This window comes from Gorilla gorilla, chromosome 19 (assembly GCF_029281585.2).
Source record: "Gorilla gorilla gorilla isolate KB3781 chromosome 19, NHGRI_mGorGor1-v2.1_pri, whole genome shotgun sequence".
In the NCBI taxonomy this organism is placed as follows: Eukaryota; Metazoa; Chordata; class Mammalia; order Primates; family Hominidae; genus Gorilla; species Gorilla gorilla.
In genome coordinates, this window is record NC_073243.2 from 79,799,059 (window position 1) to 79,826,329 (window position 27,271).

The 27,271-nt window shown below is 39.4% G+C and overlaps 1 long non-coding RNA gene across 2 annotated transcripts in view; it reads left to right on the forward strand.

Annotated features, from left to right (window-relative positions):
* Positions 1-26,864, forward strand: part of LOC129528054 (uncharacterized) — a 30,128-nt gene extending 3,264 nt beyond the window's left edge. Inside the window, exons 2-4 of one of the 2 annotated variants that reach the window (XR_010131781.1) lie at positions 1,020-1,125; positions 2,595-20,252; positions 22,520-26,864. This is a non-coding gene — a long non-coding RNA (uncharacterized lncRNA). Of the gene's footprint in view, positions 1-1,019; positions 20,253-22,519 lie in introns of both variants that reach the window. The other variant, XR_010131780.1, reaches the window with a different exon arrangement.
* The last annotated feature ends 407 nt before the right edge of the window (positions 26,865-27,271 follow it).

A 27,271-nucleotide genomic window follows, 5' to 3' on the forward strand; every position in this document is an offset into this window, starting at 1 on the left:
ATTCAAGTCCTGAAACAGTATGATTCAAAACTCAAGATACAAGGTTATAAAAGTGATTTTATGCAAGGAAATTATCAGGCGGATTATCTTGAGAAAAGAAGGACCTGGCCATTTTGATAAAAAAACTGTAGTGCCTTTTGGCAGGTGCATATTAAGAAAGGTGTGTAGGCCAGTGAGAACTCTCTTGAGGGTGGGATAGCTTCAGTCCTTTGTAGATAACATTGAGGATTTTGAAATATGTTCAAGTAAAAAAAAGTAGAGAAGAAAAAAGTGAATAAAACCTTGAGCATCTTTCCTACAGACATATTAAGGATAATTTGCCTTTATACTTTAGCATACTACATGGAAAATGATAATACAAATGTAGCGTTTTTTAAAAATCATTTTTATAACAATATGTTTTGGGGTAATGACGAATACTTATTTTTTACATCAAATTCAGGTGAGTCGCAAAAGAAAAATCCGAAATAATTCTCACTGCAGAAAAATATTGACATCTTTAATAAAAGACAGTTTTTTTGTTTACTTGCTTTGTTTTTTCCTTGTTTAATATTTCTGATGTATTTAAGTGGGTTGTTTACCTGCGTCCCGGCAAATTTTGTGTTCTTCTAATTAAAAAAATTACTGTCTTTATATTGATTTTTAGGATTAAAAAACACTATATATTAAGGCTTTGCTGGTTATACATGTTGCAAATGCCTTCTCCTGTACTGAGCTTACAAATTAACTCTCATAATGCTGTATTTTATTGAGCAAAACTAACTTTATTATAACAAGATGAAATACTCTTTTTTTTACTATCCATTCTGTTTTCAAAATATTCACTATGCACAAGATAGCAAAATACTCTTCTATATTATAATCTAGAATATTTTTCCTCTTTCTTTGCCTGGGACAATTTGAGTAGAATTGATCTATATACATGAATGTGAGATATAAAATATATTTTATTTTTTCTAAGTAGACATCCAGTTTACCTAGCAGCATTTACTAAAAAGACAATTTTATTATTTTTCTAGGAAGAAATGTTATCAATTCTGTTGATGGACCCCTTAATCTCTTCTACTGATTATCTTCTACTTGAACCAGTGCCAAATTAATGTTGCAAGCTTTGTCGTGAAATATGTAAGACTTATAACTTTGTTGTTATTCCACTCGATTGTGATGAATATGGGTATTCTGGGTTTCTATTTAAACTTTACATACTGTTTTTAAATTTCTCCAAAAAACCTGATAGAATTTTGACTGAAATTGATTTCAATCTATAGATCAATTTGGATAATTAATACATGTAAATGTGGTAGCTATTTATAATTATTTTCTGATATTTATACATTTCATTAATTTTAATTGTGTGATTGGATTCACATCAATCTCTTTAGTACAATGTTGAATACAGGTGAGATTAAATTTTATCCCTATATTATTCTCTACATTTGAAAAATAGTTTTTAATATTTCACCATTAAGTGTTATATTGGCTGTATAATATTTGCAATAGTATTTTGGAAAAGTAATATATTCAAATATAATTTTTTATCCTAAATTTAGTACGAATTATTATAAATTGAGTTTTTAAGTGCATGCAAGTTTATTAGAAAATAAAGGAATAAAGAATGGCTACTCCACAGGCAGAGCAGCTTCAAGGGCTGCTGGTTGCCCATTTTTATGGCTATTTCTTGATTATATGCTAAGCAATGGGTAGATTATTCGTGAGTTTTCTGGAAAAGGGGTGGGCAATTCCCAGAACTGAGGGTTACTCCCATTTTTAGAATATAGAGAAACTTCCTGATGTTGCCGTGGCATTTGTAAACTCTCATGCTGCTGGTGGGAATATGGCAGTGAGGATGACTAGCTGTCACTCTCGTCGCCATCTTGATTTTTGTAGGTTTTAGCCAGCTTCTTTACTACAAACTGTTTTACCAGCAGGGTCTTTATGACCTGTATCTTTTGATGACCTCCTACCTCATCCTGTGACTTAGAATGCTTAGCCCTCTGAGAATGAAGCCCAGTACGTTTCAGCCTTATTTTACTTAGCCCCTTTTCAAGATGGAGTTGCTCTGGTTCAGAAGTCTCTGAAATTTCCCCTATTTTCTTTGTAAGATAACCCTTCATTCTAAGGATTGTAGAGGGACAAAAATCCATCTTCTGTGACTTCTTTAAGCTGAATAGGGGTGATGATATTTCTGCCTAACTATGAAGGTCCCTTGTGTTCAGGATAGAGGGGAGCTAAGTCAGAAAGCATCAATATGCTGAGGGCCATTTATAACTCCACATTCTGACAAAACTGGAAGATTAATGAGTGCACAATGTAAGAAAACATTCTGAGAAAACTGGATATCGGACGATTAATAAGTGTACAATTTAAGGAAACATTCAGTAAGCTTATCCTGCATTCTGATGCAGAGTACAACAGCAATATATTCCACAACACTGAAGCAAAATAAGTAAAATTATCCCAAGTAAAATAAATAAGAAGGCTTTCTATGAACTAGGCAAATATTGCAACCAAGCTGATAGGGGATTGCTAACTGATTCCAATATGTGTCCAGAATTAGAATACTGATACAGATTTTTACAATACTTTCCCTTTAGTTTCTTCTGAGCAGCAGCCAGAGATCACTGATTAATTCACAGGAATAAGCAGGGTTACTCTAAACTGCTTGAAAAGGAAACCTCAAAAACAACTGATGAGACTAGAATTTAATAACAAGTATACCATAATTCTTGAAGCATAATTTTTCTCTCTCCAGTCTTTCATTTTTACCAAAGACAAATCATGGTAAGTTCAACTTGCTTTATTATACTTGGCCTGATTATTTGTATAATATGCAGCAAGAATAATTATTTTTCACATAGACTTTTTAAGTTGACTTTGATGGAAATTTGTTGCATAGAAAGATTCTCAGATAAGACTTTTTTAAAGATGATCCCAGCCATGGCTTTGTACCCTCAAATACCTATGAGTTAGGTAAATTCCTCTCCTCTTGAGGTCCCACGACAACTTGGAGCTCCTGAGCCTTTCAGAAAGTGACATTCTTTACTTACTGAGGTGAAGAACCCTGCACAAGGCCTTTGTAGACAAGTATGAGGCCAGTTTTCTTAAGGGAATTTTATTGACTCTGTAAGTCAAATTTAATTCCTTAAAGAAAAGCATATCATTTCAGTAAAGCCTTGATAAAAATAACAAGTTTCTCCAGTTGTGTCATGTTCCAAAAAAAAAAAAAAAATCTTATTGCACTTATGCAAATAACAATATGGCCATAAGTTAAGAATACTAATAAAGAGTTTCCAAATTCTGGATAAATCAGGAAGAGAGAAACAAATATGTTCCAACTTTTGTTCATAGGAGGATACTTAATTGTTAAAAGTTGTCAATAGCTCAAAAGAATAAGTTTTCTTGACTCTGAAAATCAAAACAAAGGATCAGCAATGTTTTAAGCAAAATGTCAAAAAAATTACTTCAGTCTTTTATTAGTTCAGTCCATGCAGTTAACTCCTGTTCTGCTTGATATTCATGAACTTTTCAGCTCTCCATGAGAGTCCTGAAGGATTTTCCTCTATTCTAATGTCACAATATCCAAAGTTATCAGAAGCCTGCATTCAAGAACACCTGTTAGAGTCCTATGGCTGATTATAAACCACATTTTAAAGTGGATCAAAACAAGACAACAATTGTTGATGGATGACAAAATGCCTTAGGGCAGTCACTGTTAACGCCACAATTGACTAGGAAATTTTGGCTACTTTTGTGGCACACAAAAATTTTACATAACAATCATAATTATTAATAACATACAGTAAGTCATATTAGAAGTATAGGTGTTTCCCATAATTTTGGAACACATACCAATAACATATTTATACAAATACAACTCAAAGAAAGCCAAACACCATTTCATATCTGACAGTGCTTCCCGTGTGATTTTTATACCAAATAAACCAAATGCCATTTCTACATTAGTGTACTATTAATGTTAAACCCTGTGTTTATTAAAACCTTATAGGCAAATATATCCAATTTTTATGTCTGATCATAAGGTAAGATTTTTATTAACCATTTATAATCCTTTAAATTTTTGTTAAAGAGAAGATTAGTGTTCTAAGAAAAACTTGCTTTTTTTATTGCGGTGATAAATTTATGGAAAAATTGAATAAAACTCCTTTAACTGTATGTTCACACATAGAATTTATCTTACAAGATCTGACATAAAATCCTTTAACCCTCTAAACTTAGGCAAGAAATCCACATTACCATGCTTCTTACAATCTTTTACCAAAAGTATATTCTACTTTTCTTGCATGCCTTGAATGTAGAGCTGTTTCTTTAGTAGTCTCAAATACATATTACACTGTTAACTCTTCATTTTGAATTATATGCTCTGTCTTTTTCTGCATATACTGAAATGATCAAACTATTTTCTACATTTTTCTCTTAATGTGGTAGAATGTAATGAATTTCAAAGTTAAATAAAATTTTTAATTTCTGCACTTAAACTCATCTTACATTGAAATATATATCTTCCTTATATTGCAAAATTCATTTGACTAATGCATTGTTGAATACTTGGCATTTATGTTTTAGACATAAACTCTAGCTTTAAAAATGATTATTATAATACTTAAAGTATAATAATAATAAAAGAAAGAAAAGAAAAAAAGGAAAACATGGATAAGCAGATATGAAAATATTTTTTTCCAAAAATGGAGATTATATTACAGATTATTGCATGCCAAACTCTTTGTAAACATAGAAAATGATACAGAGGCCAGGCGCGGTGGCTCACGCCTGTAATCCCAGCACTTTGGGAGGCCGAGACGGGCGGATCACGAGGTCAGGAGATCGAGACCAAGGTGAAACCCCGTCTCTACTAAAAATACAAAAAGTTAGCCGGGCGTAGTGGCGGGCGCCTGTAGTCCCAGCTACTCGGGAGGCTGAGGCAGGAGAATGGCGTGAACCCGGGAGGCGGAGCTTGCAGTGAGCCGAGATCGCGCCACTGCAGTCCAGCCTGGGTGACAGAGCGAGACTCCGTCTCAAAAAAAAAAAAAAAAAAGAAAAAAGAAAATGATACAGAATTACTGTCAAAAACAATTTAGACTTGTCGGCTTTGTTGGCATTTTGAATGTGAATACTCTAAGATGTGAATCTGACTGAATAAGTGATATTTATTTCAAAAAACTGTAGTACATCAATTCCTAGAACCTTTTATGAATGAATACTTTATGAAATGAATTTTATGACTGGCTTGAATAAAGTTGTTGTAAATTATTGCCTGATAAAGCAGAATGGTATCTAACTTTAGTTACCTTTAGCTTCTAATTTAGTGAAAATAAAAGACTTCTTGAAATGTCAAAAAAAAAAAAATGATGTGGGAATTACGCCATTTTTAGTCTGTACCCTGGAAAAGATTTTTGGACAGAATATTCTCTTCTTCTTAATTATTTGGTAGAATTTGATAAGAGGAAGAGATTTTTCAAGTTTTTCGTTTAAATGTTTGCATCCTTCATAACATTGATTTCAGAACTTGATGAGGTTATGAAAAGAAAAGAAAATTGCAGACTGATCATTCTTTTTTTTTTTTTTTTCTTGAGAGGTAGTGTCACTCTGTCACCCAGGCTGGAGTGCAGTGGCATGATCTCTTCTCATTGCAACCTCTGCCACCTGGGCTCAATTGATTCTCCTGCATCAGCTTCCCAAGCAGCTGTGATTACAGGCTCCCACCACCATGCCCAGCTAATTTTTGTATTTGTAGTAGAGATGGGATTTTGCCATGTTGGCCAGGCTGGTCATGAACTCCTCACCTCAGGTGATCTGCCTGCGTTGGCCTCCCAAAGTGCTGAGATGACAGGTGTCAGCCACCACACCTGGCCTGGATCATTCTTATGTAGACAAATGCAGATATATTGCATCATCGTAAGCTTAATCCACAAAAAACACATCAAGGCAGAGCATAGTTTATTTCAGAAATAAAAGATTGGTTTTGCAGCCATAAATTGCTCTAATTCAGCATATGAACCGAATTAAATAAAATATATACATACATATACATACATATCACTCCAGATGAATGTTTAAATCACTGATTTTTCTAACTTTTCATTATTTCATATAAAGTCCTTGAACAGTTTTCCTTAAAGTACAGCTATAGCTATATTCTGCCTATTTTCCAGTGTCATATTTCCATGCTGTTTCTTAAATTCATATACTAATTACATGCTATGTTACATCATCTCACACATGTGTTTAGAAATGTACAGTATAATTTGGAAATATTCAGAAATTTTTAAAACTTTTTGTTAATTATTTCTAGATAATTCTAAAGTAGTCAGTCTACATACACTATACATTTAGCCCTTTGACATTTGATGATACATACCATGTATCTCTTTTATTTACACCTATATATGCATCTCTCTATAGTTTTACTATCTTTTCATCATTTGTATAATTTTATAATTTATTAATCATTTTTAAATCTTTTGAATAGTTACCATTTTAAACTGTTTTATCAGTTATGAGAGAGGCATTGTAAAATATTCAACCATAATTGTAAATGTGTTTACATATCTTTTGGCTTCTGTCATTTTTTAAATTTGAATATGCAAAATTTTATGTGCACAAAACGTTAGAGTTGCTATATCTTAAGATGTTGCCATTGTATTAAATGCTTTTCTTCTCTCTAGAAATACTTCTTGACTAATGTGGTTGATTATTGTATATGCACACAAGTTTCTCATTTTTAGTATTTGAATGATATATATGTATAGGTGATAAATACGTTATATACTGTCTTATTTTGAGCATATTTTTATGATATTTGTAAGGTATGTCTCTTTTAAGCCACATATTAGTTATTTTTTTACTTGACATCAGTCTTTAACTAGAATATCTATTTAGATTTTATGTAACTCATTGTCTAATCTGTATTCAATTCTTTAAGCATATTTGTTTTCTATTTGTCCTGTGTCTTTTACATTTTCTTTTTTTATTTTGTATTAATTAACAAAGTTTATTATTCTTTTTTAACCACATTAACTTAGCAGCTATATGGTCTTTGTATAGTGTTTTAGCAGCTACCATAGATATTAAAACCTGAATCCCTGGTTTATATTTAAGTTAGTCATTTGTTTCCTATACAATGCAAGGGTCCTAGGCCATTTAAAGTTTATTTATACTCCTGCCATTGTATAGAGCCAATTATTATCTGTATTTACATTCATTTGTATTTGCCTTTTCCAATCCTCTCTGTTTCTTTTTGCAAGCCTATTGTTTGCTCTGTGTTTATGTTCATCTGCTGAACACTCTTTAGGAATTCCTCAATGCAGGTCAGCTTAGTATTGATTGTCTTTTATTCTGATCAGCATATCTTTTCTCTTAGTAAATATAATTTTTTTTATATTCTCACTTCTGTTACTATTCTTGTGATTCCTACTCTTAGCCTTTCTACTACATAAAGCAGTAAACTTTACCTATTTTTGTAGTTTTTAAAAGATAATTCTCTGTAAGTTTGTCTTTTCTATTTTAAAGTGATGGACCTGAGTATAATTTTCTTTCTATTTAACTTGAATACGTGACTTATGGTCTTTCATCAATTTTGGACATTTTTGTCATTATTTCTTCAAAATTTTCTTTTTTTCCTGTTTTCTTTCTTTCTAGTTAAACTTCAGTTATACATCAATTACACGTTTTGCTCCCACTGCATCTCTGTTTGTTAAAATATTTATATTTTATTGTTTTATCTCTCCTTACTTCAGTGTCTTTTTTCTGGTTCATTAATTTTCTTTTATCTCTGTCTAGTCTTCTAGTACACGCACAATTGAGTTGTGCTAATGAATTAAATCCTTCATACAATCAAGCGAAAAAATTTAACTGGGCAATTTGTCTTTCTTGACTCAAATGTCTTTCTTGACTCAACCCTCATTCAGTAATACATCCAAATTTTCAAAAAATCCCAATATTTTAACCTCAATAATGATAGATTGTTTTTCATGTGATTGATTTATATGTAAATGTGAACATATTGTAGATACTCATTATTCTGATTTACTTAATGTTTGTGAGATTCAACCAAAGATATGATGACTATTAAATGTCCTTTTCATTGTTGTGCATTGTGCATTGACCTTATATGCATAACCCCAAATTAAGTTATCTATTTTCTTGATGTAAATTTCAGTTAACTTTAGTTTCTTATTCTAAGGATAATTACAGATGTGCATCCTTACATCTTTCTTATGGAATTAAGGAACTCATTTGGTTCAATATGGTAAGGACTTACATTGCTACATTAACGCTATAGAATATCTCATCTCTCTTTCTCCCCATCTCTTTCTCTCTTTCTACTTAATTAATCTATGAAAAAAATTATTTAGAATAAGCAAATTTTGAATTCCAACAACTATCCTTTTAAAAAAATTCTTTGCTGGAATTTTGCTTCAGATTTATTGTTAATAGATGGTCCCGCTTACAATTTTATTAAATATCAACATCTTGGTCACGTAGATTATAGGCTATAGCAATATTTAAAAAATCATTTTACATGAAGTACAAATGAAAATTTTTATCTATCTGTGGTAGGCTGTCTGTGACAAATATGTAGATACTTTGGTTTTAAAATTAAACAGATGATGAAGCAGCTTACCGAGGTGAAATTCTTGCCCAAGCTCATGTAGTAGACGAGGCAGAGGGAGCTGGGATTAGAACTCAAGAAAATTTTACTCCAGATTCCATGCGTTGAAAGTTAGGTTCTATAGAACCTTAATTAGATTATTTTCTGTTTTACAAAGAAGAATTTTTAACAACACAGTTGTCACTATCTTTCATATTAGAGTAAAAATTTATAGTGACTACACACAGATTAATTCATACTCTCTACGCATGACTTTGACAGAGCAGGTCATTTTTGTTCCAGCGTGCGAACATGTCATTGAGTTTTGTGGTTTGTTTGGGCGATTTCTACCCTTTAAAAGTGGTCCTTTCTGGCCGGGTGCGGTGGCTCACGCCTGTAATCCCAGCACTTTGGGAGGCCGAGGCGGGTGGATCATGAGGTCAGGAGATCAAGACCATCCTGGCTAACAAGGAGAAACCCCGTCTCTACTAAAAATACAAACATGAGCCGGGCGTGGTGGTGGGCGGCTGTAGTCCCAGCTACTCGGGAGGCTGAGGCAGGAGAATGGCGTGAACCCAGGAGGCGGAGCTTGCGGTGAGCCGAGATCCTGCCACTGCACTCCAGCCTGGGTGACAGAGTGAGACTCCGTCTCAAACAAACAAACAAGCAAACAAAAATGGTCTCTTGCTAATTCTATTGGCATTTCTGTTATTTCACATAGGTGAAAAAACAAAAAGCTGGCTGGATGTGGTGGCTCATGCCTGTAATCCCAGCACTCTGGGAGGTGGAGGCAGGAGGATCCCTTGAGCCCAGGAGGTCAAGGCTGCAGTAAGCGGTGATAGCACCAGGGCACTCCAGCCTGGGTGACAAAGCAAAACCCTGTCTCAAAAAAAAAAAAATTCCTTTCAAAATATCTCTCTTAGTCCCTTCCACCTCTTCACAGCCATTTCTGCAGCTTTACTTTAGACCTCTAGGGCCTCAGTCCACGTGTCCACTACTAATTCTAAATAAATTCTACATCTCCTCTCTCCCTGCTGCAATCCACATTCCAGGTGATCCCAGAAGGCTTTATTCCTACACCTCCACTTTGAAAAAGGCTGTCACTGCTCAGGTGGAGGACAAAAGGCTTACGATTAGGCCTGTAACAGGTTAAACAGAAATTTAATCATGAGGCCATTAGGCTGAGATAGCTCTCCCACCTTGGGTTCCTACCAAAGCAGACTAAATCCCAATGCAAATGGGAAAACAAAACTTAAGCTCAACCCTTCAGAAACCACCCACTAACCACTAAATAGGGACTGGGCACTTTAGCTCGTCAAATACATTTTCTTTTTGTTGCTCTTTTGAACACCTTATCAAAGTAGTCCTCTCCCCTCCCCATCCAGGGGGAGCACTGTTACTTGTGGTTTGGAGCTGGCCAATTTGTGAATTACTGTCTGCTTAAATAAACTCTTCAGAAGTTTAATGTGCCTAAGTTTATCTTTTAATGACATGATGGCCAAATGAGGTTGTGCGTTGCTTGACAACACATGCTGGATTCAAGTAAGAAGACTACGTCTTAAACTTATCCTGTACCTGCTATGCCTACACCTACTCTGTACTGAGTTAATAATGATTTACGAATGATTTAGTTATGATATTAACAGTACAATTTTGTTGCATTGCACTTTTCCTATTACAAGCATTTCATTTGTAAAAGGTAAATATTTAAACTGCAGCATGGTATTCATAACCGCATTTTTGCATTTCTGTCCATTTCTAATATACCTATATATATATGTATATATATATATTTTATTATAAGTTCTGTGGTACATGTGCAGAATGTGCAATTTTGTTACATAGATATACATGTGCCATGGTGGTTTGCTGCACCCATCAGCCCATCACCTACGTTAGGTATTTCTCCTATTGTTATCCCTATCCTAGCCCGCCACCCCCTAACAGGCCCCAGTGTGTGATGTTCCCCTCCCTATATCCATGTGTTCTCATTGTTCAATTCCCACTTATGAGTGAGAACATGTGGTGTTTGGTTTTCTGTTCTTGTGATAGTTTGCTGAGAATGATGCTTTCCGGCTTCATCCATGTTCCTTTCCTGCAAAAGACATGAACTCATCATTTTTAATGGCTGCATAGTATTCCCTGGTGTATATGTGCCACATTTTCTTTATCCAGTCTATCATTGATGGGCATTTGGGTTGTTCCAAGTCTTTGATATTGTGAATAGTGCTGCAATAAACATACGTGTGCATTTGTCCCTATAACAGAATGATTTATAATCCTCTGGGTATATACCCAGTAATGGGATCGCTGGGTCAAATGTTATTTCTGGTTCTAGATCCTTGAGGAATCATCACACTGTCTTCCACAACGGTTGAACTAATTTACACTCCCACCAACAGTGTAAAGCATTCCTGTTTCTCCACATCCTCTCTAGTTTCTGTTGTTTCCTGACTTTTTAATGATCACCATTCTAACTGGTGTGAGATGGTATCCCATTGTGGTTTTGATGTGCATTTCTCTAATGACCAGTGATGATGAGCATTTTTGCATATGTCTGTTGGCTGCATAAATGTCTTCTTTTGAGAAGTGTCTGTTAATATTCTTGGCCCACTTTTTGATGGGTTTTTTTTTTTCTTGCAAGTTTATTTAAGTTCTTTGTAGATTCTGGATATTAGCCCTTTGTCAGATGGATAGATTGCGAAAATTTTCTCCCATTCTGTAGGTTGCCTGTTCACTCTGATGATAGTTTCTTTTGCTGTGCAGAAGCTCTTTAGTTTAATTAGATCCCATTTGTCAATTTTGGCTCTTGTTGCCATTGCTTTTGGTATTTTAGACATGAAGTCTTTGTCCATACCTATGTCTTGAATGGTATTGCCCAGGTTTTCTTGTAGGATTTTTATGGTCCTAGGTCTTATGTTTAAGTCTTTGATACATGTTGAGTTGATTTTTGTATAAGGTGTAAGGAAGGGGTCCAGTTTCAGTTTTCTGCATATGGTTAGCCAGTTTTCGCAGCAACATTTATTAAATAGGGAATCTTTTCCCCATTGCTTGTTTGTGTCAAGTTTGTCAAAGATCAGATGGTTGTAGATGTGTGGCGTTATTTCTGAGGCCTCTGTTCTGTTCCATTGATCTATATATCTGTTTTGGTACCAGTACCAGTTGCTGTTTTGGTTACTGTAGCCTTGTAGTATAGTTTGAAGTAAAGTAGTGTGATGCCTCCAGCTTTGTTCTTGCCCAGGATTGTCTTGGCTATACAGGCTCTTTTTTGGTTCCATATGAAGTTTAAAGTAGTTTTTCCCAATTTTGTGAAGAAAGTCAGTGGTAGTTTCATCAGGATAACTTTGTATAAATTACTTTGGGCAGTATGGCCATTTTCTTTCTTTTCTTTTTTTTTTTTTTTTTTTGAGATGGAGTCTTGCTCTGTCACTCAGGCTGGAGTGCAGTGGCGCGATCTGGGCTCACTGCAAGCTCCGCCTCCTGGGTTCACACCATTCTCCTGCCTCAGCCTACCAAGTAGCTGGGACTACAGGCACCATTTTCATGATATTAATTCTTCCTATCCATGAGCATGGAATGTTTTTCCATTTGTTTGTGTCTTCTTTTATTTCCTTGAGCAGTGGTTTGTAGTTCTCCTTGAAGAAGTCCTTCACATCCCTTGTAAGTTGTATTCCTAGGTATTTTATTATCTTAGTAGTGATTGTGAATGGGAGTTCACTCATGATTTGGTTATTTGTCTGTTATTGGTGTATAAGAATGCTTGTGATTTTTGCACATTCATGTTGTATCCTGAGACTTTTCTGAAGTTGCTTATCAGCTTAAGGAGACTTTGGGCTGAGACGATGGGGTTTTTTAAATATACAATCAAGTCATCTGCAAACAGAGACAATGTGACTTGCTGTTTTCCTATCTGAATACCCTTTATTTCTTTCTCTTGCCTGATTGCCCTGGCCAGAACTTCCAATACTATGTTGAATAGGAGTGGTGAGAGAGAGCATCCTTGTCTTGTGCCAGTTTTCAAAGGGAATGCTTCCAGTTTTTGCCCATTCGGTATGATATTGGCTGTGGGTTTGTCACGAATAGCTCTTACTATTTTGAGATACAGTCCATCAATACCCAGTTTATTGAGAGTTTTTAGCATGAAGGGCTGTTGAATTTTGTTGAAGGCCTTTTCTGTATCTATTGAGATAATCATGTGGTTTTTGTCATTGGTTCTGTTTATGTGATGGATTACATTTATTGATTTGCCTATGTTGAACCAGCCTTGCATCCCAGGGATGAAGCCCACTTGATCGTGGTGGATAAGCTTTTCAATGTGCTGCTGGATTCGGTTTGCCAGTATTTTATTGAGGACTTTCACATCGACGTTCATCAGGGATATTGGTCTAAAATTCTCTTTTTTTGTTGTGTCTCTGCCAGGCTTTGGTATCAGGATGACGCTGGCCTCATAAAATGAGTTAGGGAGGATTCCCTCTTTTTCTATTGTTTGAAATAGTTTCAGAAGGAATGGTACCAGCTCCTCTTTGTACCTCTGGTAGAATTCGGCTGTGAATCTGTCTGGTCCTGGACGTTTTTTGGCTGGTAGGCTATTAACTACTGCCTCAATTTCAGAACTTGTTATTGGTTTATCCAGGGATTTGACTTCTTCCTGGTTTAGACTTGGGAGGGTGTACGTATCCAGGAATTTATCCATTTCTTCTAGATTTTCTAGTCTATTTGCATAGAGGTGTTTATAGTATTCTCTGATGGTAGTTTGTATTTCTGTGGGATCAGTGGTGATATCCCCTTTATCATTTTTTATTGTGTCTATTTGATTCTTCTCTATTTTATTCTTTATTAGTCTTGCTACCTGTCTATCAATTTTGTTGATCTTTTCAGAAAACCAGCTCCTGGATTAATTGATTTTTTGAAGGGTTTTTCTTGTCTCTATCTCCTTCAGTTCTGCTCTGATCTTAGTTATTTCTTGTCTTCTGGTAGATTTTGAATTTGTTTGCTGTTGCTTCTCTAGTTCTTTCAGTTTTGATGTTAGGGTGTCAATTTTAGATCTTTCCTGCTTTCTCTCATGGTTATTTAGTACTATAAATTTCCCTCTACACACCGCTTTAAAGATGTCCCAGAGATTCGGGTCCATTGTGTCTTCATTCTCATTGGTTTCAAAGAACATCTTTATTTCTGGCTTCATTTCGTTGTTTACCCAGTAGTCACTTAGGAACAGGTTGTTCAGTTTCCATGTAGTTGTGTGGTTTTGACTGAGTTTCTTAATCCTGAGTTCTAGTTTGATTGCACTGTGGTCTGAGAGACTGTTATGATTTTTGTTCTTTTGCATTTGCTGAGGAGTGTTTTACTTTCAATTATGCAGTCAATTTTAGAATACATGCGATGAGGTGCTAAGAAGACTGTATATTCTGTTGACTTGGCATGGAGAGTTCTGTAGATGGTTATTAGGTCAGCTTGGTCCAGAGCTGAGTTCTAGTCCTGAATATCCTTGTTAATTTTCTGTCTTATTGATCAGTCTAGTATTGAAATTGGGGTATTAAAGTCTCCTACTATTATTGTGTGGGAGTCTAAGTCTATTTGTAAGTCTCTAAGGACTTGCTTTATGCATCTGGGTGCTCCTGTATTGGGTGCATATATATTTAGGATAGTTAGCTATTCTTGCTGCATTGATTCCTTTACCATTATGTAATGGCCTTCTTTGTCTCTTTTGATCTTGTTGGTTTAAAGTCTGTTTTATCAGAGATTAGGATAGTAACTCCTGCTTTTTTTTTTTTTTTTGCTTGGTAAATATTCCTCCATCCCTTTATTTTGAGCCCATGTGTGTCTTTGCACATGAGATGGGTCTCCTGAATACAGCACACTGATGGGTCTTGACTCTGTATCCAATTTGCCAGTCTGTGTCTTTTAATTGGGGCATTTAGCCCATTTACATTTAAGGTTAATATTGTTATTTGTGAATTTTATCCTGTCATTATGATGCTAGCTGGTTGTTTTGCCCATTAGTTGGTGCAGTTTCATCATAGTATTGACGGTCTTCACAATTTGGCATGTTTTTGCCGTGGCTGTTACTGTTTGTTCCTTTCCATATTTAGTGCTTCCTTCAGGAGCTCTTGTAAGGCAGGCCTGGAGGTGACAAAAATCTCTCAGCATTTGCTTTTCTGTAAAGCATTTTATTTCTCCTTCACTTATGAAGCTTAGTTTGGCTGGATATGAAATTCTGGGTTGAAAATTATTTTCTTTAAGAATGTTCATTATTGACCTTCACTCTCTTCTGGTATGTAGGGTTTCTGCAGAGAGATCCACTGTTAGTCTGCTGGGCTTCCCTTTGTGGGTAACCTGACCTTTCTCTCTGGCTGCCCTTAACATTTTTTCCTTCATTTCAACCTTGGTGAATCTGATGATTATTTGTCTTGGGGTTGCTTTTTTCGAGGAGTATCTTTGTGGTGTTTTCTGTATTTCTGAATTTGAATGTTGGCCTGTCTTGCTAGGTTGGGGAAGTTCTCCTGGATAATATCCTGAAGAGTATTTTCCAACTTGGTTCCATTCTCCGCATCACTTTCAGGTACACCAATCACACATAGATTTGGTCTTTCACATAGTCCCATATTTCTTGGAGGCTTTGTTCGTTCCTTTTTATTCTTTTTTCTCTAATCTTGTCTTCATGCTTTATTTCATTAAGTTGATCTTCAATGACTGATATCCTTTCTTCCGCTTTATCAGTTCAGCTATTGATACTTGTGTATGCTTTGCGAAGTTCTTGTGCTCTGTTTTTCAGCTCCGTCAGATCATTTATGTTCTCCTCTAAACTGGTTATTCTAGTTAGCAATTTGTCTAACCTTTTTTTCAAGGTTCTTAGCTTCCTTGCATTGGGTAAGAACATTCTCCTTTAGCTCAGAGGAGTTTGTTTCTACCCACCTTGTGAACCCTACTTCTGTCAATTCATCAAACTCATTCTCTGTCCAATTTTGTTCCCTTGCTGGTGAGGAGTTGTGATCCTTTGGAGAAGAGGCATTCTGGTTTTTGGTATTTTCAGCCTTTTTGTACGGGTTTCTCCCCATCTTTGTGAATTTATCTGCCTTTGGTCTTTGATGTTGGTGACCTTCGGGTGGGGTCTTTGAATGGACGTGCTATTCCTTTCTGTTTGTTAGTTTTCCTTCTGACAACCAGGCCCCTCTGCTGCTGGTCTGCTGGAGTTTGCTGGAGGTCCACTCCCAACCCTGTTTGCCTGGGTGTCACCAGCAGAGCCTGCAGAACAGCAAAGATTGCTGCCTGATCTTTTCTCCAGAAGCTTTGCCCCAGAGGGGCACCTGCCAGATGCCAGCCAGAGCTCTCCTGTATAAGGTGTCTATCAGCCCCTACTGGGAGGTGTTTCTCAGTCAAGATACACAGGGGTCAGGGACCCACTTGAGGAGGCAGTTTGACCCTTAGCAGAGCTCGAATGCTGTGCTGGGAGGTCCACTGTTCTCTTCAGAGCCGTCAGGCAGGGATGTTTAAGTCTTCTGTAGCTGTGCCCACAGCTGCCCCTTTCCCCAGGTGCTCTGTCCCAGGGAGATGGGGGTTTTATCTATAAGTCCCTGACTGGAGCTGCTGCCTTATTTCCAGAGATGCCCTGCCCAGAGCAGGGAAATCTGGCAGTCTGGCCACAGCAGCCTTGCTGAGCTGCAGTGGGCTCCACCCAGTTAAAACTTCCCAGCAGCTTTGTTTACACTGTGAGCACACTGTGAGCGTAAAACCACCTAATGAAGCCTCAGCAATGGTGGACTCCCCTTCCCCACCAAGCTCCAGCATCCCAGATCGATGTCAGACTGCTGCTGTGCTGGCAGTGAGAATTTCAAGCCAGTGGATCTTAGTTTGCTGAGCCCACAGGGGTGCGACCTGCTGAGCCAGACCACTTGGCTCGCTGGTTTCGGCACCCCTTTCCAGGGGAGTGAATGGTTCTGTCTCACTGGTATTCCAGGCGACACTGGGGTATTGAAAAAAAGAACTCCTGCAGTTAGTTCGGTGTCTGCCCAAACGGCCACCCGGTTTTGTGCTTGAAACCCAGGGCCTTGGTCAGGTAGGCACCAAAGGGAATCTCCTGGTTTGCAGGTTGCGAAAACCAAGGGACAAGCGCAGTATCCGTGCCAGAGTTCCCCAGGCTCAGTCCCTCATGGCTTCCCTTGGGTAGGGGAGAAAATTTCCCCACCCCTTGTGCTTCCCAGGTGAGGTGACACCCTACCCTGCTTTGGCTCACCCTCCGTGGGCTGCACCCACTGTCCAAGCAGTCCCAGTGAGATGAACTGGGTACCTCAGTTGGAAATGCAGAAATCACCCACCTTCTGAGTTGATCTTGCTGGGAGCTGCAGACCAGAACTCTTGCTATTTGGCCATCTTGCCTTCTCTCTCTAATATACCCATTTTTTAAGTTGATTAATTTTTTTTGAGACAGGATGTCGCTCTGTCACCCAAGCTGGAGTGCAGTGGCTCAATCTTGGCTCACTGCAACCTTCACCTCCCAGGTCCAAGCAATTCTCATGCCTCAGGCTCCAGAGTAGCTGGGATTACAGACGCCTGCCACAACACCCAGCTAATTTTTGTATTTTTAGTAGAGATGAGGTTTCCCCATGTTGGCCAGGCTGGTCTTGAACTCCTGGCCTCAAGAGATCTGCCTGCCCCGGCCTCCCAACATGCTGGATTACAGGCATGAGCCACCACACCTGGCCAGAATATATCATTTTGTAATTGATCATTTACAGGTATATCTGTAGGTTAAAGTATTAGAAATAGTATCAGAGTAAAAATATCCATAATTTTGATCAGTTTTGCCTAATTGCCCAGCTGTATACAAGTTTCTCATAACTTCTAAGATACCCTGCCCAAAATGCTCAGAAGTGCACAGATTAAAGGGCCTGATTTGTAATGGCACTCAATGCCATTTTGTCAAACTAGCAAGGCTGAGAAATCTCCTCTTGCCTCTTGCTCCTCCCCAGGTCAGTGGTGAGCTGTGCTGGCCACAGCCCTCTGGTCAGGGGCCTTGGTTCAGGAAGTTTCTGGCTGGATCTGAGGCTGTCCTGCCCCTTGGACAGCACCTCAGATCCAGCCTCTGTGGGCAGCTGGCATTAATCTCATTTGTTTTCTCCACCTTTGGTCCTTCTTCACTTTCACTTTGGTATCACCCTTGGCAGTCTGCAAAGTGCTTGCCGAGCTCTTCCCCCTTTTTTATTCTAGAAACAGCCCTGAAAAGGCTGAAACTGACACTCAGAGAAGTTAACTGACTTGCTCGCACTCCCATCGGTGGTAAGCCGCAAAGTAGATTGGAATCAAGTGTCCTAGCTCCAAGCTCAGTGCTCAGTTATTAATAACAATGGCAATTATTTGTTGAGTACAGTCATGTATCTCCTAACAATGGGGATACCACCTAAGAAATGTGCTGTTTGGCACAGAGCACATACACAAACCTAGATGCTACAGCGACTGCACACCCAGGCTATATGATACAGCCTATTGCTCCCGGGCTGCAAACCTGTCCAGCATGTGATGTGGTGGAATACTGAATTGAATACCGAATACTGTAGGCAATTGTAACACAGTGGTAAGTCTTTGTGTATCTAAACATAGCTAAATACCAAAAGGTATAGTAAGAATATGGTATTATAATCTTATGGAACTATCATTGTATATGTGGTTTGTCAACCAGAATGTAGTTATACAGCACAGGACTGTACTTATGATGTGCCAAGCACAGCTCTCAGCACTAACTCCTTTAATCTTCATATCAACCCTAGAAGGTAAGTTCTTAGGTTATCATGGGTTCCCCAGGAGAAGACCTTGAGACGAGGGTCCAAGTGCAAGTTGTTTCTTTGGAACACAATCTTAGAAACCAGCCTAGAGAGTGGGGAAATGAGAGGGGGAAGGGGGAGCTAACAGGTGGTGCCAGTTACCCCACTGCGGTCATCAGAGCTTATCTCTGCTGAGGAAACTCTAGAACCAGTGTAGAAAACACACCTCAGATCTACTCACCAGAGAGGCTGGACAGCCAGGGCTCTTACACATCAGCCTCATCCAGCATTGTTTGCGGGGAGGCACTGTGGTGTTAGGGGGGTGTAGTGAGGGCAATTGGACAGCTGGCTTTCACACCCAGGAGAGCTTTGAACCCAGAAGTTGGGCAGGAGTGTGCAGAAGGGATTAAGACACCAAATGCAGGTCGTTGCTGATTATGTCTACTACAGCATTACTATAAGACGTGTTATATTTTTAGAATTGAAGAAACAGAGACTAGACAGTTTATGCCTCTTGCCCATGGTCATGCAGGTAATAAGTGGCAGAGCTGACTTAAGCAGTCGCATCAAGAGCCTGTGCTCCTGGCCGCCATGCTGCACCACCCCAGACCTCACTACCTCACATTGCCTCTTCTTACACCCCAGGCATCCCATGAGATTTTTGTTTCCCATCCTGAAGCTCCTCCCTGAGCCCACTCCTCTGGACTTGGGTGCACCAAACTCCACTTGATCCTCAGTATATTGGCACCCCCTCTTCCCACTACACAGTTCCACTACACCAGCGGCTCCATTCTGCATGCATCAGAATCCCCTGTGGGTCTGCTAGATCAGACTGCTGGGCCCCTGTCAAAGCATCTGTCTCACAAAACAAGACACTCTGGTTACCAGCCCCAGGGGAGAACTCCAAACACTTGTGCCTATTGACCTTGGCATCAGAGTCACCAAGGAAAACAGTGCAGTCAAGCACTGAAAGGGACGATGCTTTGCTTAGGTAGAGAAGACACAGAGCAAGACCAGCTCCAATAGTGTGGTCAGTGTAGATAGGGTATTTTACCTATGCACACTCCTCTTGCACCCTAGAGGAATAACCCCATATTTCTATCTCGAGTCTGAAATACTGAAAGCTGTCGGGGGGTGTCTAGGGCCCTTGACAGACATCCATTGAGTCTGAAAGCTCTCCCCATGCAATGCATGAGGTGATAGGCACGGCACAGGCTTTCTCTCTCTGTAAGGAAGTACCCAAGGCCCCTTCTCATGTGGCCCCGCGTGGGTGGAAAGACCATTTTCCCCTTTCCCGACAGTTTATCCTTTCCTTTCTCCCTCCCTTCCTTCCTTCTTCCTTCCTTCCTTCCTTCTTCCTTCCTTCCTTCTTCCTTCCTTCTTTCCTTCCTTCCTTCCTTCCTTCCTTCCTTCCTTCCTTCCTTCCTTCCTTCCTTCCTTCATGTTTTTTAGAGAGTGAGTCATGCTATGTTGTCTAGGCTGCTCTTGAACTCCTGGGCTCAAGCAATCTTCCTGCCTCAGCCTCCTTAGTAGCAGCAATTAAAGGGGTATAATCCCTGAGCAGGTTAACAGTTTCTCATTCCATGTGTCTAGGGAGAGACAGAGAATCTACATTTCTACAGGTACCCGGGCGGTGCTGTGCAGGTGCATGATAAGGAGCATGACCTGATGTCTGATTCACACCAGGGTGTGGGAATCTCAGAGGCAGAGAGCCCTGGAGATGAAGGGGACAGAGTCCTGGATTCAGATCTCATTTTACAATGAAGACCCCAATGCAGAAAGTCATGTCTGAAATTCTGAGCTTACTCTGCTGCCTGCTGGGACCTGCTCTGGATGAGAGAAGGGAGGAAAAGGACTAATCAGAGGAGCCAATGAAGTCACTCCATGAGGTGAGGACAACCCAGCCCTGCACACATCAGGGAGATGCTGGCTATGGTCTCAGCCAGGGCAAGGCTCGCATTCACTGGCCTTCAAGGGTACCTATAAGGAAGAGAGTTGAATGAGAAGAATGGGAGGCTTTCAGGAAAGCTGAGGTGAAGCAGGCAATGTTTCGTCATTATATTTATTGATGTTTTTCCTATATTTACACGATCTTCAAACAAAGAGCCAATTCATTTAGCTTAGTTTTTTTAAGGCAGTTAAAACAGCTAAACATTACTCAGTGCTGCATAAGCTAAACAGCCAGTTGATTAAATTTTCTCAGTTTTTCGTAAATCTTGATATTGAACATATCAGTTACAATCAAAAGGTATTCATGGGCACCTACTCTGTGGCAGGCACAGATGTCAGGTGCTGAAGAAGCAGTCAGCAGTGAACCAAAGTCCCTGCCCATTCTGACCAATCTAAAATCCCAGTGTGTGTGAGTGTGTGTGCGCGTGGGTGTGCATGTGTTTATGTATGTGTATATGTGCACACACACACTCCCTTTGTTATCCTACAATGCACGACCTTCACGCTTCTATTTCCCCACTATCCAAATTCCCTTTACATCCTGAACCTGTTTGCGTATTTGGACTCCTGAACACAAGAACCACGTGCATTTCGTGTGCAACATAATAATGCTGCCAAAACCATCATCTTAAGGTGTTTCTTTGGGCTCAAGTGGGACCTTGAATTACCCTATCCATACAGCATATGCTCAGCAGAGAGCCTGTTGTAAACATCTCCACCACCGCTGATCAGGAGGTTAAAAATCAGTCTGGGATCCCTCAAAAAGCTGAATTTTTATAGACCGGGGTGGGAAGGGGGAGAATTACCCAGTGAGAAGCTGGTTTAGCAGGATTTGGATGTAGTACGACAGCGCCCTCTCTTGGTTCCTTTAAAGAAAACAGGCAGCATTTTCATTGAGAACAAGGTCCCAGTGGGAAAATACCACTAGTTTCTTTTCAGGCATTTGTCAAGGAGTTTCCAGGGTGCCTTCTTATTTATCCCAACACCTGTGACAGCCACCTCATCACTGAGAGCCTGCCTTTCCGCCTTCCCAAGCCTGTGACTATCAGGCTGCTCAGAATTCCCATCAGTCCAGGGCGTTCCCTCCTCACCTTCCCATCCAGGGCTGCCTCCTTATGCTTCTACCTTCCATCCATATGATACCTTGCTTCCTACTGAAAACCATCTGTACCTCACCTTCTCAAGACTTTGGTCCAAGGCCTTGGGCTTCTGTGAGATCACTGAAGAAACTAATCTGTGCGGGACTAATGGAAATAAATAAGACTAAACAGCCTTTCCCCCAACCCCATAATCCTTCAAAGACATTGTGGCAGGTCAGGCTTCCATTTGCAACCAGTACAGTTCATTTTTACTGGCCTTTTGCCATAATTCTGATGAATGTATAAGTTAAGCATTAAAGAACTGGAGAAACTAGTGCCTGAGTGCAAGGGCTGGAATGCCCAAACAAACCCATTAATACCCCACCCAGGTTTTCTCCGACATTAAAGTCTGGTCAAATAATAAAAGCATTCTTACACATACACCTGGTACCAGGGCCCACTTAAGATAAACTTTCCAAGACTCTAGAGAAAGCTTTCCAGACCCCAGACCCTAGTTAAAGATTAGAGAGAGACTGAATTAAACACCCCTGCTTGTAGGTGCACTCCCATGCGCAGCATGGAGCTTAAAATGTATATAAGCACTAGAAAAAAACTTGAAACTTTGAGTTGGTCTGGTGAGTGACTCCGACCTTCTGCCTGTAACTAGTTGCAGAAATAAACTTCCTTATTTCCCAGGCTGTCTGCATCTTGTTATTGGACCGTGAGATCAAGCAGCCAGACCTCGTTCTGTCTGGGAACAACATTACTGCACATCTTTTTAAGACAACCACCCAGCCTTTGCTTTCTGGCCAGACACTCTGAATAAGTAAGGGATTGGGGGCCACAATGAAGGGAAGAAGGTATCACACATCTTAGGCCAAAGGAAGAAACACTTGCGAAAGGTTTTCTCATGTTAAAACCAGTAAGTAGCTATGACTTTAGAGTGATAGGGCCTGAACATTTTCAGGAAAACATCATTATGGGTCAGAGACTTGTCTTTCCTAAAATGTTTGTGGTGCCGCTCTTGGAGAGTTCACAGTGCTCTTACATGCATCATGATGACATTATAGTATGTCTTCAGGAATTACATAAAGCTAGATTTACCAAATTCCTTCTCTAATTCATAGCTCAGCTAAACTGCAGATGAAATGACTGAGCGTCGAGCGTGAATTAGAAGATGAAGCTTTGGGCTGGGCACGGTAGCTCACGCCTGTAATCCCAGCACTTTGGAAGGCCAAGGTGGTTGGATCACCTGAGGTCAGGAGTTTGAGACCAGCCTGGCCAACATGGCAAAACCCTGTCTCTACTAAAAATACAAAAATTAGCCAGGCATGGTGGCGCATGTCTGTAATCCCTGCTACTTGGGAGGCTGAGGCAGGAGAATCACTTGAACCTGGGAAGTGGAGGTTGCAGTGAGCCAAGATCACGCCATTGCACTCCAGCCTAGGCAACAGAGCAAGACTCCATCTCAAAAAAAAAAAAAAACTGACGTTTTGAAAGATTAAAGACTTGCTCATAAAAATTTCCTTTTAATCTCAAGTTTCCTGAACCCTGCCCAGCTAGAGATTAATGTCTGACCATCAACACAGGACACTGTGCAGATGGCTACTTGCTGGGGTACATGAAGACCAAAGCCAGGACACAAGCCCCAGCCCTGCTAAACACGCAGAGACTCTGCCTCAGGCCACCTGCTGTGAGATTCTGCTTCGCTCCACAGCTGACCCCAGCATCTTCATGTGAGGACCATGAATGGACATAGTTTCCAGGTTTTTTTGTGACCCAGGAAACCCGAACTCTCATCAAAAATGAATAAATAAAAGGAGGGATGGGTAAGAAAATGCTAAAAATCTACTTTTTGAGTCATTAACATTCACTTGAAATTTGTCTCCACTATTTCCTACTACCCTAGCAAACTCCAACCTGAATAGCATGGGTGATGGCACTAAGCCCTATAACAGAAAAAGTGCACTTAAGCTCTGTATTAGTCCGTTCTCTCACTGCTAATAAAGATATACCTGAGGCTGGCTAATTTATAAAGGAAAGAAGTTTAATTGACTCACAGTTCTGCATGGCTGGGGAGGCCTCAGGAAACCTACAATCATGGTGGAAGGGGAAGGGGAAGCAAGGCAACTTCACAAGGCGGCAGGAAGAAGTGCTGAGCAAAGGGGGAAAAGCACCTTATAAAACCATCAGATCTCATGAGAACTCACTCACTATCATGATGACAGCATGGAGATAACCACCTCCATGATTCAATTACCTCCCACCGGGTCTTTCCCATGACACGTGGGGACTATGGAAACTACAATTCAAGATGAGATTTGGGTGGGGACACTGTCGAACTATATCAAGCTCCATTCTGATTTGTGGTGAGTGTTGAGCCTGCTTAATAATATCCCATTTTTCTACAGCTTTTCTCATTCCCCAAATGGCTCTCACCAATGTTTGCTCATTGAATATTAGCAAGTTCCCCAGACAGGAATTGGATTTAATATTATCATTCCCCATTCACAGTTGATGGGAGGGAGGTTCAGAGAGATTAAAGGCTCTACTCAAACTTGGTAGACTGATGTGATAATAGAGGCATTTTTCTCTTCCCATTAAACAGTGCTGTCATTCTCAGTTTACAGATTAAGGCCAATCAGGGCAAAGCAATTTGTTCGAGAGTACCGAGTCAGAGTTCCATCTTTGCTCCAGTGACTTAAGATGCCACCTCTATTATTCACTACATTTTCATATGCATTTGATTCTATTTCTGGACTTTCTATTCTATTTTATTGGTCTGTCTATGCACTATATCTCATTGTTTTTATTATAGAAGCTCGATTAGATGTCTTAATGTCTGGTAGAACCCTCTACCACCACTATCGTTATTATTTTTTCTTTTAGTATTCTCTGGTTATTCTTGCACATTTATTTTTCCACATAAACTTCAGTACTAACTTGCCAAGCTCTAAAACAAAAATCTGGCCAGGAACAGTGGCTCACGCCTGTAATCCCAGCACTTTGGGAGGCCAAGGCGGGTAAATCACTTGAGGTCAGGAGTTCGAGACCAGCCTGACATGGATAAACCCTGTCTCTACTAAAAACACAAAATTAGCCAGGCACAGTGGCGCATGCCTGCAATCCCGGCTACTTGGGAGGCTGAGGCAGGAGAATCACTTGAAGCTGGGAGGTGGAGGCTGCAGTGAGCTGAGATCGTGCCATTGCACTCCAGCCTGGGCAACAAGAGTGAAACTCCATCTCAAAAACAAACAAACAAAGAAAAACCTTCTGGTATTTTTATTGGGATTGAGATAACTTCATAATTTTACTTATAGAGAATTGTGAGAACCCTGAATATTTGAGACATGTCTCAGTTAATTTAGAAAGTTTATTTTGCCTAGTTTGAGGATGCACGTCTGTGACACAGTCTCAGGAAGTCCTGATGATATGTGCCCAAGGTGGTTGGAGCACAGCTTGGTTTTATACATCTTAGGGAGTCATGAGACATCAATCCATATATGTAAGATATACATTGGTTCCACCCAGAAAGGTAGGACAACTCGAGTAGGAAGGGGGCTTCCAGGTTACAGGTAGGGGAGAGACAAATGGTTGCATTCTTTTGAGTTTCTGATTAGCCTTTCCAAAGGAGGCAATCAGATATGACCTTATCTCAGTGAGCAGAGGGACAACTTTGAATAGAATGGGAGGCAGGTTTGCCCTGAACAGTTCCCAGCTTGATTTTTCCCTTTAGCTTAGGTATTTGAGGGCCCCAAAATTTATCTTCCTTTTGCATTTCCCCCCTTTTCTTTTTTAAAATCTTTTGGACAATATATGCTTTCACTTATTAGTGGGAGCTGAACAATGAGAACACATGCACACAGGGAGGGGAACAACACACACTGGGGCCTGTTGGGGGAGAGTGGTGGTGGGGACAGTATTAGAGAAAATAGCTAATTCATGCTGGGCTTAATACCTAGGTGATGGATTGATAGGTACAGCAAACCACCATGGCACATGTTTACCTATGTGTCAAACCTGCACATCTTGCACGTGTACCCTGGAACATAAAAAAATACAATTAAAAATAAATAAATAAATATACTCTTTTGGAGGAAGCATTTTAGAAGAAAATGAGTCTCTGGTCTCAGGTTTCATCTGATCTCTCACAGCTAAGATGGTTTATTCCTAGACAGGTAGGTCATGAGTTATTAGGAAAGCTCATTTTTAGTAGGTTGAGAAGTTTCATGTCCTGTGAAGAAAAAATAGGGGGAGGCTGGCTGGCTGGCTGCAATGGCTTACACCTGTAATCCCAGCACTTTGGGAGGCTGAGGCAGTTGGATCACCTGAGGTCAGGAGTTCAAGACCAGCCTGGCCAACATGGTGAAACCCCGTCTCTACTAAAAATACAAAAATTAGCCAGGAGCAGTGCATGGCATCTATAATCCCAGCTACTTGGGAGGTTGAGGCAGGAGAATTGCTTGAACCCAGGAGGTGGAGGTTGCAGTGAGCCAAGATCATGCCACCGCATTCCAGCCTGGGCAACAAGAGTGAAAACTCCATCTCAAAGCAAGCAAGCAAGCAAGCAAAGGCAAAGAAAAAAATAGGGGGAAGAAGGGAGAAAAAGAACAACAAACAAAAGAACAATCCTGGAAAATTGATACAGGCCACATTACTCTGAAGTCCACACATCAGTAGGTAGTTTGAACATGGCTTACATATGTAAATAGGTTACTGTTATTTTCTTCTGAAGTTTAAGTTGTCTAGATTCAGTTCACAGGGCTTTAAGAAAGCACAACTTAGTTTTCAGTGATTTCAAATTAGGAAAAATGGAAGAAAAAAAGGAAGAAAGAAAAAAATTGAAAACATTATTTTGGAAACATTTTAGCCAGGAAATATTAAAATTCAGTCCAAATTGTAGAAAATAGTAAAAATTGAAAAACATTAGGCAAGACTGGACTCTAACAACTGGTGTACTATATAGCTTTTTGAAACATAATTTTTCTCTCTCCAGTTTCCCATTTTTACTAAAGACAAATCATGGTAGGACCAATTTGCTTTATTATACTTGGCCAGATTATTTTTATAAAGTGCAGCAAGAGTAATTATTTTTCACATAGGCTTTTAAAATTGGCTTTGATGGAACATTGTTCTACAGAAGGAATCTCAGATAAGACTTTTTTAAGCCAAGCCCAGCCGTGAATTTGTACAATCGAATACGTATAAGTTGGATGAATTCTTCTACTCTTGAGGTCCCAAGATAACTTGGGGTTCTGGACTTGCCAGGAAGTGACATTCTGTACATTCTGTGACATTTTGACCCTGTACAGAGACTGTGTAGACAAGGTATGGGGCCAGTTTTCCCAAGTGGCTTTTATTGGCTAAGTCAATTTCAATTCCTTAAAGGAAAGCATACCATTCCAGCCAAAGCTTTGGTAAAATAACCAGTTTCTCCAATTGTATCCTACTACAATTCAAAACAGATTCTTATTGCACTTATGTAAAAAACTATATTGCCATAAGTTAAGAATACTCACAGTTTCCAAATTCCAGAGAAATCAGGTAGAGAGAAACAAATATGCTCTGAATTTTGTCCATAGGAGTATATTAAATTGTTAAAAGCTGTCAATAGCTCAAAAGAAAAGCTTCCTTGACTCCAAAAGATAAAGGATCAGCAACATTTTAAGCAAAAAGTCAAAAAGATTCCTTTAGTCTTCTATTAGTTCAGTCCATGAAGATAACTTTGTTATCTTCTGTTCTGCTTGATATTAACGAACATTTCAACTCTCCATGAGTCCTGAAAGTTTTTCCTTTATTCTGAAGTCACAATCTCCAAAGTTATCAGAATCTTGCATTCAAGAGCACCTGTTAGAGTTTTATAGCTGATTATAAAACCA